This window comes from Pangasianodon hypophthalmus, chromosome 14 (assembly GCF_027358585.1).
Source record: "Pangasianodon hypophthalmus isolate fPanHyp1 chromosome 14, fPanHyp1.pri, whole genome shotgun sequence".
In the NCBI taxonomy this organism is placed as follows: domain Eukaryota; kingdom Metazoa; phylum Chordata; class Actinopteri; order Siluriformes; family Pangasiidae; genus Pangasianodon; species Pangasianodon hypophthalmus.
The window spans coordinates 3,297,642-3,315,462 of record NC_069723.1 but is presented as its reverse complement, the minus strand read 5'-3'; the positions used below and the strand labels follow the sequence as shown (position 1 = coordinate 3,315,462).

The 17,821-nt window shown below is 38.4% G+C and overlaps 1 protein-coding gene and 1 non-coding gene across 3 annotated transcripts in view; one reads left to right on the top strand and one right to left on the bottom strand.

Moving 5' to 3' along the window:
* The window catches only part of lsamp (limbic system associated membrane protein), a 668,261-nt gene that overhangs the window by 402,428 nt on the left and 248,012 nt on the right, over nt 1–17,821 (top strand). The gene's annotated exons all lie outside the window — the stretch shown is intronic.
* Nucleotides 5,043–5,134, bottom strand: trnar-ucu (transfer RNA arginine (anticodon UCU)). Its single transcript is given in 2 exon segments — nt 5,043–5,078; nt 5,098–5,134. It is a non-coding gene; the product is annotated as a tRNA-Arg (tRNA).

Here is a 17,821-nt window from a genome sequence, read left to right as displayed (position 1 = left end):
GTCAGAGCTTTGGAAGGAGTCTCCAGTGGCAGAGCTTTGGAAGGAGTCTCCAGTGGCAGAGCTTTGGAAGGAGTCTCCAGTAGCAGCGCTTTGGAAGGAGTCTCCAGTGCCAGAGCTTTGGAAGGAGTCTAAAGTGGTAGAGCTTCGGAAGGAGTCTCCAGTGTCAGAGCTTTGGAAGGAGTCTCCAGTAGCAGTGCTTTGGAAGGAGTCTCCAGTGGCAGAGCTTTGGAAGGAGTCTCCAGTGTCAGAGCTTTGGAAGGAGTCTCCAGTGTCAGAGCTTTGGAAGGAGTCTCCAGTAGCAGCGCTTTGGAAGGAGTCTCCAGTGCCAGAGCTTTGGAAGGAGTCTAAAGTGGTAGAGCTTCGGAAGGAGTCTCCAGTGTCAGAGCTTTGGAAGGAGTCTCCAGTAGCAGTGCTTTGGAAGGAGTCTCCAGTGGCAGAGCTTTGGAAGGAGTCTCCAGTGTCAGAGCTTTGGAAGGAGTCTCCAGTGTCAGAGCTTTGGAAGGAGTCTCCAGTAGCAGTGCTTTGGAAGGAGTCTCCAGTGTCAGAGCTTTGGAAGGAGTCTCCAGTGTCAGCGCTTCAGGACAAAGGAGTTTACCATTTTTTTTGCGATTTCTTGGTAACATGACAAGCTCATTTTTGTTTTTTGGTTTTTTTTTTGCCTTATTAATTTCATGTAACTCCACTACATCATGTTCATAGGTACAGCCTGAGATGTTTTCATGTGAAAACATAAAAATATCACCAAGGGATGCTGAAGTCTGAGCTTGCCCATGACCTCCACCCAGTAAAGCTTAAAAGAAATCATTAGTCAAGGCTAGACAGCTCCAGCAAAGTGCTTCATGATGATATACTAACAACATAACACAAGCAATTACATATATAATGAATGCAATGACTGCTTTGTTAAGTTCTGTGGCATGAGCCACCCTTTTCCACAAGCAAGAATCTGTCTTACAATTTAACACCTTCAGCGTGGAAGTAAAAGCACTCTACATAATCAAATTTCACACAGTATAAAAGGTCAGGATCAGACATCTTTATTCCGCCTGAGCTGGAGTAATGGTGTGATCTTGCAGGAATACGAGATGGAGTGCTGGAACAAAAGGTTGCAATGAAGAAAAGCAGAGTTTAGAGCAAAGGCGTAGAAGGTGAGGAACCATTTTTGTGGAGATAAGACAGAGTGAAGTAAAAAAAAAAAAACATAAAAAGTTGCATGTACTCGAATCTGAATGTACTTACGGATTGGTATTCCGCAATTCCTGCTCCGGATTGATTTTCTGTTGCTCTGCCCTGTGCTTGTTCCATAAAATTTTTAACTGTGGCGGTCAAAAAGGGGCTTTTTTTTGTCTTATTTACTTGAAGAGAGAGAAAAAAGAGAGGTTGGAGAGGAAGCTGTTTATAGCTGCTATAACATAAGTGAAAACAGGAACTAACTTGTTTTATGGACATTCCATAATGTAACATTAAATGTATTTACAAATGGATAAAAAAAGAATGTCGTTTTATTTAATAAATAAAAAAATTGCAATTTTTTTGGTCACCTGCTGTGGTCTAAGAGGAATAAAACACTTCCGGACATGCTGTTATAGGAAAATAATCATTCACGGTGTGGTAACTGCAACTCCGCTTCATCGCATCACCGTTAATCGTTGATTATTTTCCTATAACAGCACAACATTTAGTGCTTTATGTCATAAGTATATTGTGTGTGTCAGGATTTATGTTAAAATTTTAAAACGTGATTTCACTGGTAAAAAAAAAAAAAAAAAAAAAAAGGCTTGTTCTTGCATTAGTCGCTTCTGTTCCTTCAGAAGGTGGCAATGTGACCACAGTGAATCCTGAATCCTGTTTTTTTTTTTTTTCCTCTTTCTCTCTCTTTGTCCTTCTGCCTTTTATCTTTGTCCTGCTGTGTTATTGATCGTTCTCACTCTCAAACAGAAGCGACTGGACCATTGAGCCATCGGACATTCCCAAATCACCCTTCACCCACGGCTACGATCCAGCAAACACATGTAGTTAAGCATCGCCGTGGCGACCGCCGCGCCTTTGCCGCACACTCCTCTCTCTGACACCAACTTTGTAAATATCGATTCTTAAGATTTATATCTTTCACTAGAGAGGGACGGCATGTGAGATGGAATTGGAGCTGTTTTGATATACAGAAAAGTCTAATAGTCTAGCGTTCGCCGCCAAGGACTTTTTATTCCGTCATACATCAAAAAGTAAAGCAAAAGTCTATGCAATTCCCATAATGCATTATTTAAAACGGAGATTTTAAAGCCATTTTTACATGTGAGAAATATCTCATGTGAGAATTGAACTCTACTTGACCGTCCAGTTTCCACGGCGATTATTTTCAACACCATTAATAACTACGACGCTCGTCTGAAAGTCACGAACCGAGAACCGTTCTTATTTAATGAGATATCAAAAAATATTTTCAACAATTAACAAAGGCTGTAATTATTTAAATTAGAGAAAAATAAACATTCGCTTCATTTTTTTTCAGTTGTTGTGAGGACACATTTTTTAATTCACTGTACAAAGTGAACAAAAAAATAAACTATTAATAAGTCAGGAATAAAACACTTGAGAGCACACTGTAGGAAATTAATCAACAATGAAGTGGATTATATTCCTATAACAGCATGTGCTGAAGTGTTTTATTCTTTTACAGTACATTTACAGCAATATTTATTTGTTAAAGAATGACGTCATACTTTTTATCCATTTATAGGTACATTAAATGTGGAATGTCCATTAAAAAAGTTAGTTCCTCACTTACTGTATGTCACTTATGTTATAGTAGCTATAAACAGTCAGTCTCTCACCAGGCTCTGTTTTTAAGTTAATAAGACAAAAAAACAGCTTAATTAAAATTAATTAACACAGACTGTCCAATCAGAATCAAGAATTCAACAATGCGGTGGTAGAAACGTAAAATCTTTTCTGCTTTTTGTCATGTCAGTGCTGGATTCAGCACCAGACTCCATTTCCTGGAACACACTGAAGCGTATAAAACATGGCTGACACGGACAACACTTCGCAACTCACACGCCCATTGTCACGTTCACAGTCACTGGACTACTGATCATACACATCTGTCTCCAATCACACCAGCCATTATTTACAGGACTCACAAACACTCACTCACCTCGAATTATCACACAGTGTGTTATCGGCCAACTTACCGCCGCCTGACAATTTTAGTAAACAACAAACTATTTTATTGTGTTTTTTTTTATAAAGTGCTTCCCTTCAATATCAAACACAGGAAATGGGTCAGGTCTTAAATGAAAGGTTGCAAGCCAAGATCCCTTGTTTTTGGTAGAGTTGTTATAGTGAATGCTAAAAACTGTTTATAAAAATAAAAAAGAAAAACAGAACAAAAATTTTAACTAAACTAGTAATTTTTAAATTTTAAAATTTTGTGATACTTATAAAACTTGTTCTTCTTGAAACAAACTCAAATTGTTAATAAAAATGAATCTTCCAAAATGTAAGTAAACCTTTTAAGCGTGTTTAAACAGAGGAGATATAAACAAACTAATCAAGGACTAACACGGAAAAGGTGGACACAATCAGATAACAAATCAATGACAAGTCAGGGGCGGAGATATGACTAGAACAGGAACCAAAAAACGAGTATGTTGCTTTCATTGACACGGGAACTGTGACACAAAGGGGGAAAGTGTGACAATGGACAAGAACCGCTTACGAAAAGAAGCGAAGTGTTGAAATGGCAGACGACCAATCAGAAACATCGCATGGATCAGTGCAAATAAAATTATGAATGAACTTAAAGAGAGCTGTAAGCGTAGCACATGAGCGCTCGATCAGCTTTCCTTCAAACTGTGGGTTTTTTTTTTTTTTTTTTTTTTTTTTTTTTTTTACAGCAGAGCACATTGAATTAACAACAACATTAGCTATATTTTTTATTCATTTATTATTAATCTCCAAATACTGAATTAAAAATGTGATAAAATCACATACATCCATTGCACACGTTACAATTTCATGACCTCGATTTAGTATCTCATGAACAATAATACTTGATGTGCTGGATCAAGTGCTATTTTATAAGTTGATGAATGACGAGTGCGGGAAGCTATATTGTTAAATGAAACATAATTTGCAGTGATTAATGTGATGATTAAGCCGCCAGCTCTGAAAACGCATACAACAAAATGACTTTTTAAGCCCTTTAATCAGTCACATATTCCGACAGCACGTCTTTCTTCTAGAGCCTTATACATTCATATGAATAACAATTTTCCTTAGAGCTTCTGTCTCCGAGTCATCACTCGACGTTCATCCACTCATCCTTCACACTGTCATATCTCATTACAACCGAGGATTTACTTACTGCAAAGAAAGAAATCTGTAGAGCGGAACAGTTGTTATGAGGCTTTTCAAGTCCCTCGGCTCCTTCTCTTTACTTTTTTCTCTCCTACACAAACTCCTCACTCCTCCCACACCTCTCGTTCCCTGTCTCTCTGTGTCCACTTCCGTATCTGTTCTAATCTCGCACGGTCCGCCGGATTTTGTTGTGTTTATTGTAGATCAGAAACACGGCTCAGATATGAAGTGCTTTGGGATGTTCACTGGAGCTGCTGGAGGATGAAGGAACGACAGATCAGCATGAATTCATTTTACTCTCCATTTTTTTGTCAATTTTTTTTTTTTCAGAGTTGGAAATACGATATTGCAAGGCACTATAGGAATTGGAGGCAATATATAAGGCAGATTTTTTAAATGTAGTCAATCAGGCAAGATATTTTCATTTTCATTGTCTTTAGATTTGCACTGCAGCTATGAGTGAAGTGAAGTGAAGTGACGTATGGCCAAGTATGGTGACCCATACTTGGAATTTGTGCTCTGCTCAAGAGTCTCACCTCAATCGTGATATTGAGGGTGGAAGAGAGCGCTGGTCATTCACTCCCCCCACCTACAATCCCTGCCGGACCTTTGACTCGAACCCATGACCTTCGGGGTTAAAAGTCTGACTCTCTAACCATAGGCCATGGCTACCCAGAAAACCTCGACTCTGGTGGGACTCGAACCCACAACCTTTGAATCACTCCACCAAGTGTTACTTAGAAGTCCAATGCGCTATCCATTGCGCCACAGAGCCCATGATGCTAATGTAGCCAAAAAAAAATCTTCCGTAAATTATGTGTAAACTGTATTCCTGTGAATCCCCTTCCTGCTTTCTTTTCTTACAAATATATATCCATCTCCAAAATCCCCCTCATAAGACAGACTGATAAGACAGAAATCCATCCTGATGATTGAGATCTTTAATCCATGGAATTTGCATGAATTAATTTAATGCTGGATCATGAGACTAACTCTCTATCCAGCTGCTACACTCAAACAAAACTTTCTACGGCTTTCTTTATTAGAGTTTCATGTATTTTTAGCTGCTCATCATCGTGCACAGAATTAATTAGCGCATCTGCATGCGACGTCGCGTTGCTCAGGTGGGAACGAGTGCACGAAACCTAATGAGATTTCCAGCTGGATTGCGTTAATGCCCTCAAGGTTCTCCTGAGCCATGATTTTTTTTTTTTTTCAGACCCAGCAGGAAATCTTTTTTTAAAAACGATGTCGCATATTAGTGTCAGCCGCTGATGAAATTGTGATGAGTTAGCAAACGAGCTCTCAGTTGGGTCTTCAGGCGAAGTTTGAAACATGATGTCTGTGTTATCAAATAATAAGCCTGGAAGATTACTTTCTTTTTCAATGTGCATATTAGCAATTTGCTAATCATTAAAAGTGATTAAAGGTCTTATTTTTACTCTTTGATCCATGTTAGTGGTTTGTGTTGAAGATTGGACCTAAATATAAAAAAAATGGTAGGACTTCAAACAAGCAAAGTTGGTTTTTGGGTATTTATTTATTTATTTATTTATTATTTTATTTATTTATTTATTTATTTATTTATTTTTTTTTTTTATTATTTTATTTTTTTTTTTTTTACCTTGGCCCTGACAGGAATATCAAAAAATTTTCTTTTAAATTTACTTCAGAGAAAGCAGGGAAAGGTGTTAAAATTGATTAGCTAATCACAAACTTGATCACAAGACACTGTAATTAAAACTTTTTATCACTTATTCATGTCATAGAATGTCTTTAACTTAAAATATACATTTTAACTACATAGCATAATAGTTTAGCACTATGCTAACATTAGGCAGCTAGATAATTGGCTTAGCAAATATCAGGATTAGCTATCCAGGAACATCTACTTAATGCTAGCCAAGTTTGCTAGCAATACACTATTTGCTAGCTGTTGTGAGGTAAGCTATTATATTGTGTAATTAGAATGAGTAGAGTGAGCTAGCTATCCACTTTGATGAATAAAATAAAATTGTCTTGTTCTTTGCTAGCTCATTCTACTCCTTCTAATTACACAATATAATAACTTACCTCACAGCAGCTAGCAAATAGTGTAGTGCTAGCAAACTTGGCTAGCATTAAGTAGATGCTAGCACTACACTATTTGCTAGCTGTTGTCAGGTTACCTAGCTCACTCTACTCCTTCTAATTACACAATATAATAGCTTACCTTACAACAGCTAGCAAATAGTGTAGTACTAGCAAACTTGGCTAGCACTGGGTAGATGCTAGCACTACACTATGTGCTAGCTGTTGTCAAGTAAGCTATTATATTTTGTAATTAGAATGAGCAGAATGAGCTAACAAAGAACACAAAATATATGGATAGCTAGCTATGTAATGTTAGCCATCAAGTTAAGTAGCCACTTTCATTTTGTAGTTAGTTTTGTATGTAACCAGTTGATATCCTGGTTAGCAAGATATATTCGCCTATTATATTGTGTAACTAACTAATCACTATCCTATTACACTGTGTAGTTAAGTTCCCTAGCAAGCTAGCAAGCATTAATTTAACTCTCGCGATAATGTCATATGATTTGCATATGATCGAAATGGCTATTCAAATTTACTTTCAAGGCCTAGACACATCTTTCTCAAAGCTAAATCCGTGGTGAGGAGAATAATGGTTTTCTAGACGTGCTACTGGCAGGTGGTGATCTTCAGTACGGCTCTCGGTGGACTCTAAATGTGTGGTGATGATCATCAAGCAGTTAAGCTGACTTCCCTGGGCAGATCTGAGGGAATTAGAGCAGGTTTAGTGCATGACATACATATTTTATCAGTCCTTTATTTCTTCCCTGCCTTGACTGACAGGCAGTAAGGTTTAATTTCATTCCTCCCTTCACTTGACTCTGGCTCCAGGTTGAATTTGGGATGGTTGCTGAACTGATGAACTGCTGCTGAACTGATGCTTATAAATTTTTATACAAGTGGGCTAGTTTTTCTACAAGGTCATCTGATGGTGGCAAAGTGGATACTCATGATGGTGGGCATGGACAGAGTTATTTTCTGTGGCAGGTTAGTGGGATTTTGCAGCAAATTCATTGGAACCTTATTCTACTCTCAAATATGATTAATTCTTTAAACTCTCAGGAGCCATTGATAGTTCCATACTTTGATTCTAGATATTCCTCCGCAAGTTTAAGTAGGGTCTAAACATTAATTTAGTAACCACTTTAGTGAATGCTAGGCCCCAGGGTTGGGCTGTAATGAATTACACGTGATGGTATTATGTCTACAAGTCATCATGTGCCTTTTGCTGAGATCTAATTGATAGAAAGATGGTTGTCCCTCTGGCAGCTTCTCCTATTTCCAGGTAGAATCAGACTGATCTTCGGTTTCTTGGTCAGCTCCTTGATGAAAGATGTTCTTCCCTAATTGCTCAGTTTGGCTGGACTATCGATGGTTCCAAAGTTCTATCAAGAATGACGGGAACTAGAAAGCAGCAGAAATATTTCTGTTCAATTCCCCAGATCTGTGCCTCAAGACAATCATGTCTCAGAGGCATCACTTCCTTTCCATTCATTACTTGTTTTTTGAGTACTATATGACAGTAATGTATGGCATAAATTATGTGAAATTATGTGAGCCTCACACCCATATGTGGTTCTTCCCCAAACTGTTTCCACAAAGTTGGAAACACACAATTGTATAGAATGTCTTTGTATGCTGTAGCTTTACAATTTCCCTTCACTGGAACTAAGAGGCCCAAACTTGTTCCACCATGACAATGCCCCTGTGCACAAAGCAAGCTCCATGAAGGCATGGTGTGTGAAGGTTGGAGTGGAGGAACTCGAGTGTCCTGCACAGAGCCCTGACCTCAACCCCACTGAACACCTTTGGAATGAACTGGAACACCGACTGCACCCTAGACCTCCTCACCAACATCGGTACCTGACCTCACTAAGGCTCTTGTGTCTGAATGATCACAAATCCCCACAGCCACACTCCAAAATCTAGTGGAAAGCCTTCCCGGAAGAGTGGAGCTTATTATAACAGCAAAGGGGGACTAAATCAGGAATGTCCACAAACCTCTGGCCATATAGTGTACATGTAAATCAGATAATTTAGGTAGATTTCAAATTTAATTTCAGCATTTCATAAATAAAATAGATTTTTCTTTATCTTTCAGTAGCAGACTTTTTTGACCCTGCTGTACTTTTTGAATACATCTCAAAGCGAATGTTTTCCATTACACTGGACTCAACCTGCTAGCAAAGAAATGATGACTTAAAAGTCAGTAATTAGCATACTGCTCATTTTCATTCTCTCTCTTTATTCAGCTTAATCACTGTGCTGTTGATGAAAATTAAATTAGTTTCAGACCGGATGGTTGTAAATTGCACAAACAGAAACATAATAATCTCATCTGTACAGCTCGCCTTACACTCAATATGATCACAAAGCCATTTTTTCAGCACTTGAAAAGTCCAGAAGAAGACGTAATTACCCAGTTTCTGGATTTACAGCATGGTTTTCCTGTGCGTCCCCCAGTGAGAAAACACAAACACTCAGGAGGAAGTGCTGATGGAGGGAAGTGCAGGTGAAGTATGTTAGTTAAGATGTGTAAGAAGCATTCATTTATTGATTCATGTTGCAGGATGGGCCTTGGCCATAATCACCAACAGAGTGAGGGGGCTTTTACACTGACAGTTTAGCGGTAAGAGAGCAAGGTTTGCATGAAAAATTGGTAATGTGAACGCTGTCATGCGGACCAGGAAGCGCACCATGGTACCAAACCTGAGACTACCTGTAAGACGTGGTCTGAGTTCGGTTGCACTGGAACTGTGCCGCGATTCCCATGATTGTGAACACCACTCGTATTCAGGTCCGGACTTGTTCAGGAAGTAAAGTAACCTGCGCACGTGTTTTACCCGATGACGACATCATTAGTTTCCACAACACAGGTATACCATTTGTGGGACTTTGTGGGACACAGAAAAGGTGAGGTGCCTTATTCAGATATGGGGAGAAGAAAACTCACAAGAATGCAGATGTTAGGTGTCGTTCCCTCTGCTGCGCATAATAGCACCAAAATAAATAAAAAAAACAAAAAATATGGTGAGTTGCGTTGTGTTCTCCGTGCGCGTTTGTGACGACGTAAGATGAAGCTCTACGTGTGTGTGATTTTATACAATGTGATATCTCTTCATTCTAGTCTGCCCCAGCCACCACGATTAGCATCTGGTCTCTCATTAGCTAAATTTCCATCCAAGGATTTTTTTTTTTGCGAAAAAAGGTTTAGCACACTGAAATGTTTACCGATATAGCTGATGGAAATGCAAATAATTGATAAAAGTGTCGACATAATCTTTTTTCGCTTAACTTTAGTGCATAAATCCTATGTGCTACTGTTGATACTTCAAATGTTGCGAAAAATAGTTTGGAAACAGTTTTGGACGAGAAAAATGGCTGCTCCATTCTGACGTGTATTTCATATTGTTATTATTTCATGCAATTGCAATTACTTGTGAACTTGAAATGAAAGTAAGCTGACCAATTTCATTTAATTGTCTCAATGCTTTCTCATTTTACAAAGATTTGAGGACATACAGGATGCAAAAGGTATACAACTTGCGATACACACAAAATTAAGTATGGAAATGGCTCAAGGGCAGATTTCTTTTGCGATTCACCAAAACCTGCGACAATTTGATTTATTTTTTTTTTAAGGATGACATCATCACGCACACCATTTTATCGGTAAAAGGCCGATTGGATGTAAACAGACGAGAGACAGCAAATTTTGCAAACTTTTTTTTACACGCTTTCACTTTGACAATGGAAAAGTGCAAAAAGTGGATGGAAACTTGGTGGCATGCTTCTTGAATACGCTGTTCATGTGTTTGGCGCGTGATCATGGCTCCAGGAGAGGGAAAAACAGCTCCTTTTAAGGAGTTGTTTTTCTCTTCCCTCTTATCAAGGAACTTCAGTTGGTATGTGGTCTAACTGAAATTGAGTGTGTACACATTCTACCTTTTCTTCTTCAATAGTCAGGACATTAATGCATTAGATTCAAACAGTGCGGAATACAAAAACAATATAGAAATGCATAATATATAAAAAGTCTGCCACTGATGCTCAGTGTATGGTGTGTTAATTTTGTCTCAGACACACTCCTTACAACAGAAAAGGTTTCAGACACACAAACAAACCATATTGATCCCATAAAGGACATTGTCTCATGGAAACTAGGAAAGGGAATAAAGATGGTGGTACATTTCTTTTCTTTCCCCCCACTGTGAAACATTGTTCCTGTTATGGACCTTATGGCTCCTATTAGATCTACATTCCTAGTTGTGACCCCTGAACCAGATGGTGATACTAAATCAGTGATGAACCTAGTAAGTTTGTAAACAGCGACAGGTTACACAGATGCAAATATATCTCCAGATTCATTTTTTAGCAGGAAACATTCTCATTTGTTGTCAAATTAATGGTTTGATTACATTCTGTAAGTAAAAAAATGGTGGAAATTGCCAGGAGCCACCAACGTATAGTGATTTGAGCAATGCAAGGCTAAAAGTCAGTGCAGGAGTAAACACAGGGTTAACCAAAATTTCACCATCTACCCCATTATATCAATTTTTTAAAAGCCTTTAAATTGTATCACGAAGTGATCGTTAGTAATAGAAATCAAACACAATGCATAGATTAGTAGCAGTATACAAGTGGCAACCAAATAGAGTGAATGAATTGAGATTTTATGGAAAATTATGTAAGATATCTGCTACGCTGATGACACTGTATGTCTCTGCCAACAGCTTAATAAAGTTGAGAAATGTGTAACAGACACTAGACACTGGATGCTGAGTAATTTCCTCTTACTTAATTCTGACAGGACTGAAATACTTCTACTAGGACCACGGGCAGCTTAAAATAATTCTTTTTCAATTATGTAGTAACACTTAATGGTCATTTAGTTACATCATGTGCAGCAGGAAAAAAAAAAAAGACCTTGGTATGATTATTGACTCCAGTCTGTCATTTGAAGCTCATGTAGATAATATTACTAGGATAGTCTTTTATTCATGTCAGAAAGCTAAGCTAAGAAATCTAATGTTGTTTATGCTTTTAACTAGTTTATGCTTTTACTACGTCTAGGTTGGACTGTTGTAACTGTCTAGATGTTCCTGTAGCTGTATGATCATTTGGGACTGGTCAATACTCCAGACAATACATCAGACATTTAGATAAAAATGTATGTCCTCAGGTGGCCCAGTGGTAGAGCAGGTGGTGTTGCTGCCTCACAACCCCAGGCCCTCCGATTTGATCCTTAGCTCGGGTTACTTTCTGGGTGGAGTTTGGTATGTTCTCCCCATTGTTTTTGTCCCAAAAACAAGCCAGTAGATAAATTGGCTACATTCATTTGATCCTAGGTGTGAATGGGTGTGTGTGTGTTTGGTGTCCTGCAATGGACTGGCATCTCATCCAGGCTGAATTTCCTCCCCATGTCCAGGGTCCCAGGGATAGACTCCAAATCCTCTGCATCTTTGTGCTAAAGAGTTAATGAAGATAAATGAATGTATGCCCTCACTTTCCCAAATCTATGTTATGGGGACATTTTTCTTCATCTGTCATTACACCCTTGAGCTGATGATGTTTCCTTCGACCTTGTTTTCCCGTAAGATTATTGCTTATTCTGTATTTAGTCTGTGTCCCAAATCACATATAGTCGTACTAAATTGTATTCAGAGTAGTGCACGATATGGAAAGCAACTACAGTCTCTGACAAATTGCTATTGTGGATGTATGTATCCATAGATGGTATATTTTCACCATGACCCCTCAAATGTGGTACAAAGTGAAGGTTGGAAATCTTGGCTGTTGCTGGTTGTACAAGTAGTTTCAAGTCTCTGAGATGCTTTTTGGCATCTGAGAGCAGGGATAGAAAAAATAACTGGTGGCACTACATTGCTGCTTTGTCATGAATCATTACCCATGGGGGATGGGAGGGGGGAAGAAAGGAGATGGGATACAGCAGATGCAATGAGTGAGAAAAGCTGTTTCCTAATCAGGTGGAACAGCAGTGCATCCTCTTATACCACCTGCCAAACAACACAAGAACAAACAAACCATGACTGCTATCTTTGTAGGCCATTCAGGTGAGTTCTTCAGACATCTTTTCTTGCATAAGTCATCAGTACCAAGAGAGATCCTGATGATGCTTTGGAAACTTTTCACTCCAATCTTTTAGTCCAGTACCTTCCATTTCTGGTCAGTATGTGGTCAATTATTCCTTTGTAGAACATCAACAAATAATCAACTTAGGTTTCACTGGAGTTCATTTCATTGGCAGTGGCGGCTGGCATCTAATAAACATGTTATTTACACATTTACACAATTAACACATTCTAACACGCTATTAGTTCTACAGTAACAGCTCATTCACAGGGACTTGTATGTTGCATAAGCTAAGACTAATAATAAACACAGCCAGTCCATGTGTGTGTTCGTCTGCCATCTTGTTTAATTTTCCATCTCTCCTCATAAGTATATGCATCAAAAGACCTTTTAAAAGTCAGGGCAACATTAGCAGTATCAGCCATTTAGTGCCAAAAAGCAGCCAAGCCCCCAGCTAAAGAAGGAAGAAGGAAGTGACAGCTATGCAATCAATCAAACAGAACTTGTACTTATAGTTTATTTACAATATTTACAAATTACACTGCTACTGCGGGCTCCAAAGGATTCTGACTGGCGCTATGTTTGAGTTGTCAGTCATGTTCATTCCTGTTTCAGTTTGGCAGCTGGTTACGTGAGGTTATGAGAGTTATATGAAAATCAGTACCTCGAAGTCCAACGCTATGGTTCTCTCCCAGAAAAGACAGGGATGTTTATTTCAGGTGCCCTTGGATGAGGATTTTAAGTATTTTGAGATTTTATTTATGAGTCTAGGAGAAGAGATTGACAAACAGATTGGTGTTATAGTTGCTGTACTGGTCCGTGGTGGTGAAGCAGGAGCTCAGATTTCAGACGAAACTCTCTGTTTACCAGTCAATCTACATCCCTCTCCTTATCTATGATCACAAGCTGTAGGTAGTGATTGAAAGAATAGGGTAGAGAACACAAGAGGTGAGAAGGAGATTCTAGCCAATAGTAGTGGGTTTATGCTCCATGATAGGGTGAGGAATTCAACAATCCTGGAAATCCTAGGAGTAGAGCCACTGCTCCTCCAAATCAAGAGGGGTCAGTTGAGGTAGTTAGGGGACGTTACAAGGATGCCCCCTGGTTGACTAGCAGTAGAGCTGTGTCAGGTATGTCTCATTTTGACGGAGACCCCTGGGCAAATCCAGGATGGCTTGGGAATGTCTGGGGATCACCCAGGAATCTGAGGCTGGGGATAGAGAAGTTTGATCTCCTCGGCTTGTTGCCACCGTGACCCTCACCTAGAAAAGTAAAAGGAAAGGTAACAAATGAATAAATGAACATAACTGAAGTCAGTAAAACTTGTGAGCCCTGCCTTTCACCAGATCTCTAAGAAGTTCTTAGAAATTTAAAATCAATCATGATGGACAAATCTCCATATTGCCAAAATGGCTGCCTTCAATATCCTCCAGGAAAGTGCTGCTGAGTTTTCTTCAAAAGAGTGGAGGTGTGTAGTGTCCATGAGTCTCATTTATAAAACTTTGCATGGAATTCAAGAAACAGGAAACGGTGTGTGCACAAAATGATCAGATTTAGGTCCCAGATGCATATAAATAGCGCTCAGTTGGTGGAAATTATAAAACAGAGAGATGTTTCCGATAGTAATAATCTACACTATTAGATAAAATGAGGGAATGTTGATGCAGACCATCTTGCATCCACTTTAGTCACAGCCATTTGTGCATCTCATATCACTCACACATTAATGGAGTAATATGCTCTGAATTAAGCAAATTTGAAAAGCAAATTTATTCCCTGCATGTCCTCTTTCTGCAAAAGCGGGTGCAGTCAATGGCACCGAGTATTTTTGGAAAACCCACAATTGCCTTTTGATGTTGGCTTGTTCAGCCTGAGTGGAAAGAGACCTGGTGAATATTGGTGACATCCTAATTGCAACATGTTATGTGGCTGGAATGATGAGACTTATAAAAAGATAGTGGTGAGGCAGTTCCTGTTTCCTGCTGCTGAAAAAAATACAGGAAATTGAATTCCTCTGAACCACAATCGGAAATTGCTCATAAGCCAGCCTTTCACTGTCCTTATAAACACAATGTGCTCTACACAAACAAATCCACTATCTGTTGTTCTGCAACACCAATACACTATTTTAACAGTACACTCACTGACTATTGAGTTACTCCAAAACCCTTTTTTTTTAACTAATCTCTATGGCACAACCAATTTATTTTAGAGTGAAGTGAAAGCCAGAGTTTGACCATTTTCTTCTTGGCAAGATGTACTTTTTGGTGGATCTGATCTATCTTTGCTTTTATCCAGCTTGTCTCACTTCCTATCAGGCACACCATTTCTTATATACTCTTTTCCTGTCGAGTTTTTGTCTAAAAGTCCCTACTTCCAAACATTTCTTGCCAACATTCCAGAGTGTGTCGATCATGAGCACTGCCCTCATTTTTTCAAAACTACTGGAAACATTTGATGCTAAATTCATGCACAGTGCAGATTTAAGTATCTACTGGTTGCTGCCTGTATCCTGGATTGCATCTTTTCACACATTCACATATCTTGGGAGGCAGATTGAGTCATTTCGCACCTTTTTTTTTTTTTTTTTCTTAAGCAACATGCTCGTTACTGGATTTTTTTTTTATATACAGTAAATAGCATTTTTCTTTTGTCGTCTTTCAAAGAGTCAGTGTCCATCTTTTGGTTTCCTGATTATATGATTATATTAATTGCAGCAAAGTTCAAATATTTGTTTTATTGTTTCAGAGAGTCGTTTTTACATTTATGCTTCTGCGACAGATTTCCAAACGGTGTAAATAAGCCCCCGATTGTCTCTTTTTTCTTCAAATTCGATTTTTTTTCTCTATGGCTCTGTCTTATTCACTCTTATTCCTTCTGTTTAAGTGTGCGAGGATTTGCTGGGTCACGCTGAGACAGCAGCACAAAGCTGTGTTGACTGTTCGCTTTCTGAAAAGCTATGAAATGCATTTGTTTTTTTGTTTTTTTCCTTTTCAATCTTTTCTTTTCTCTACGTTAAGAGAGGAGACAGAATGTTCCAACGGCCTCTTCCTCCACTGCAGTAACACATCACTGTTCAATTTTTACATCTGCATCTATGCCACATGTGGTTAGAGGTTTTTGGTAAAATGTGTTCCAATTTGGAGTGACAGCTAGCTGAGGGCTTATCCGAGCATGACAGAGCTTTGATCATTACCGTAATGATTTTGCATTGCTTTGACTCAGATATCAGATTAAAACACGGCCTAGAAATCTGAGCTCATGAACGAGAACTATGTTTGCTTCAACCTGAAAACAAATACAGAATTTTAAAAAGGCAATACTAATTATTAGAGCATGCACTGCAATAAATTACCTAAAGTTCCATATCATAAATATAGGAGAATTTATTTAATATTTATTGAAATAAATTAATATTTATATATGATTTTTTTTTTTAATAGTCACATTTAATGTTGTGGATGTGCGCAGAATTAGGATTACCTCATGTGAAATGAATAAATTAAATAAAATTAAAATCATCTGAGCAATTCCGGTGCTTTGGAGTCGATACTAGACTTATTAGATTGACGATAGGAAGTTATTCGGAGTTGATTAGGGACCTACTGCTTGTCTATGATCACACATCATCCACCACTGTGAATGGAAACACATCGGGAGGTCATGTCCACTGTCTTTTTTTCCACGCTGCTTACTCTTTCACTCCGTTGCATCACAATATGTTAGGAATAGGTGTCATTCTTAGATTCATTTGAAACGGTTCCAAATAAAGCACAGAGTCCTCCGGTTAGAATGACTCCATCGGCCATGACTTAAAGAAGACGCTGACCCAGTGGTGTCTGTTCCATTTCACTTTTTCTTTCCAGCGAACCCAGGGAGTGAAGGCGAAACCCATCAGAGCATGGAGGAATATAATTTCTGCCGTAAGAGGCTTACAGCAGTGCTCCCTTTCGAAAACCCAGTAGCTCTGCTAACTTGTGACAGATGGCAGGTCAGCGTTCTAGATAAGAACCTGCACTTAATTGGGAGGCCTGATTGGAGTTACGTAACAGACATATAGGAGGATGAGAGCAGTAAGCCAAAGATGGCCAATTATTTTTGACACGCCAATATAGTAAACTATGCGATTGGCTTTCAGCGGTTGATTACCAAGTACGAAATATAGAGTAGGATCTGAAAATCTGAGTACACAACCAAGAACTGGTTTTTATTTCATGCGCTATAAAAAAATAATATGCTTCTTTAAATGTATTTATGTATTTATTTATGTACCCAGTGTATATTTATTCAAAAAGAAAAAAATTTAAATCTCAGGCAAATCCATTTCTAACCTGCTTGAGAAAGCCGTGTAGGAAATACTTGAAGATCCTTTTGCTTCTTTTTTTCAGTTTTTTTTAAATGATGGTGCATACTTCAATTCAAACAGTATCACATTATACTCCAAATAGCTGTTATGCATTAGGTCCATATTTAGAGTCAGCAACTTAAATTCAGAAATGATATCAATATATATGCAGGGAAAGTTACGTGTATTCAGAGCTGGTTTACGCAGCTGCTTAAGTTGTTTTTCTGCGCTCCTTGTTTAAATTATTAAAATCACCCGTGTATGGTTCATGACTGGCAGGTTTCCAGATTTTTTGTGAATAGAAGCCTCAGAGATAGAGGTATACAAAATCCTTTAAACACAAGCACTTGAAAACAATCAGGATGTAATGTTATGGCCTGCTTTGGCCACGAAACCTATTTCCCACAACACATCACTGCACACCAACATGGCCAAAATACAGTCACATTATTCATTCAGTCATTCTTCTTCCCCAGACAAAGTCTTTTTCTTTGCTCTCATTTTTGCATCCAATGTATTGACTTTGTTTCAGTTGTTACTTTGCTTAATGGAGCACGCATAACTCGACTCTAAATACAACCCTTAATGACTAACATGATATTGACTCGATTAATATGGTCCTGTATGGATTATTCCTTATCGTCCCTTCTGCTTTAATCAATAGGACCATGCTGTGTAGACTTTTATTAGTGAAAGATATTGAAAATGAAATTTGTATTAGATTTTCATATCTGATAAAATAGAAACAGGGACTCATAATTTCATACCCCAGTCTAATAAAAAAATGGCTGCCATTTTTGATCAACACTCTGATTAAACCCAGCAATAAGCTTTTAAAGTGTGACTGCCAATGTGGGACGATTAGATATTATAATAAGCTCACTCATAAGTAGGGATGGTTGTGATGGAGACAGTAATTCAATTCACCAGATAAAAGCACTGTCAAGTTGA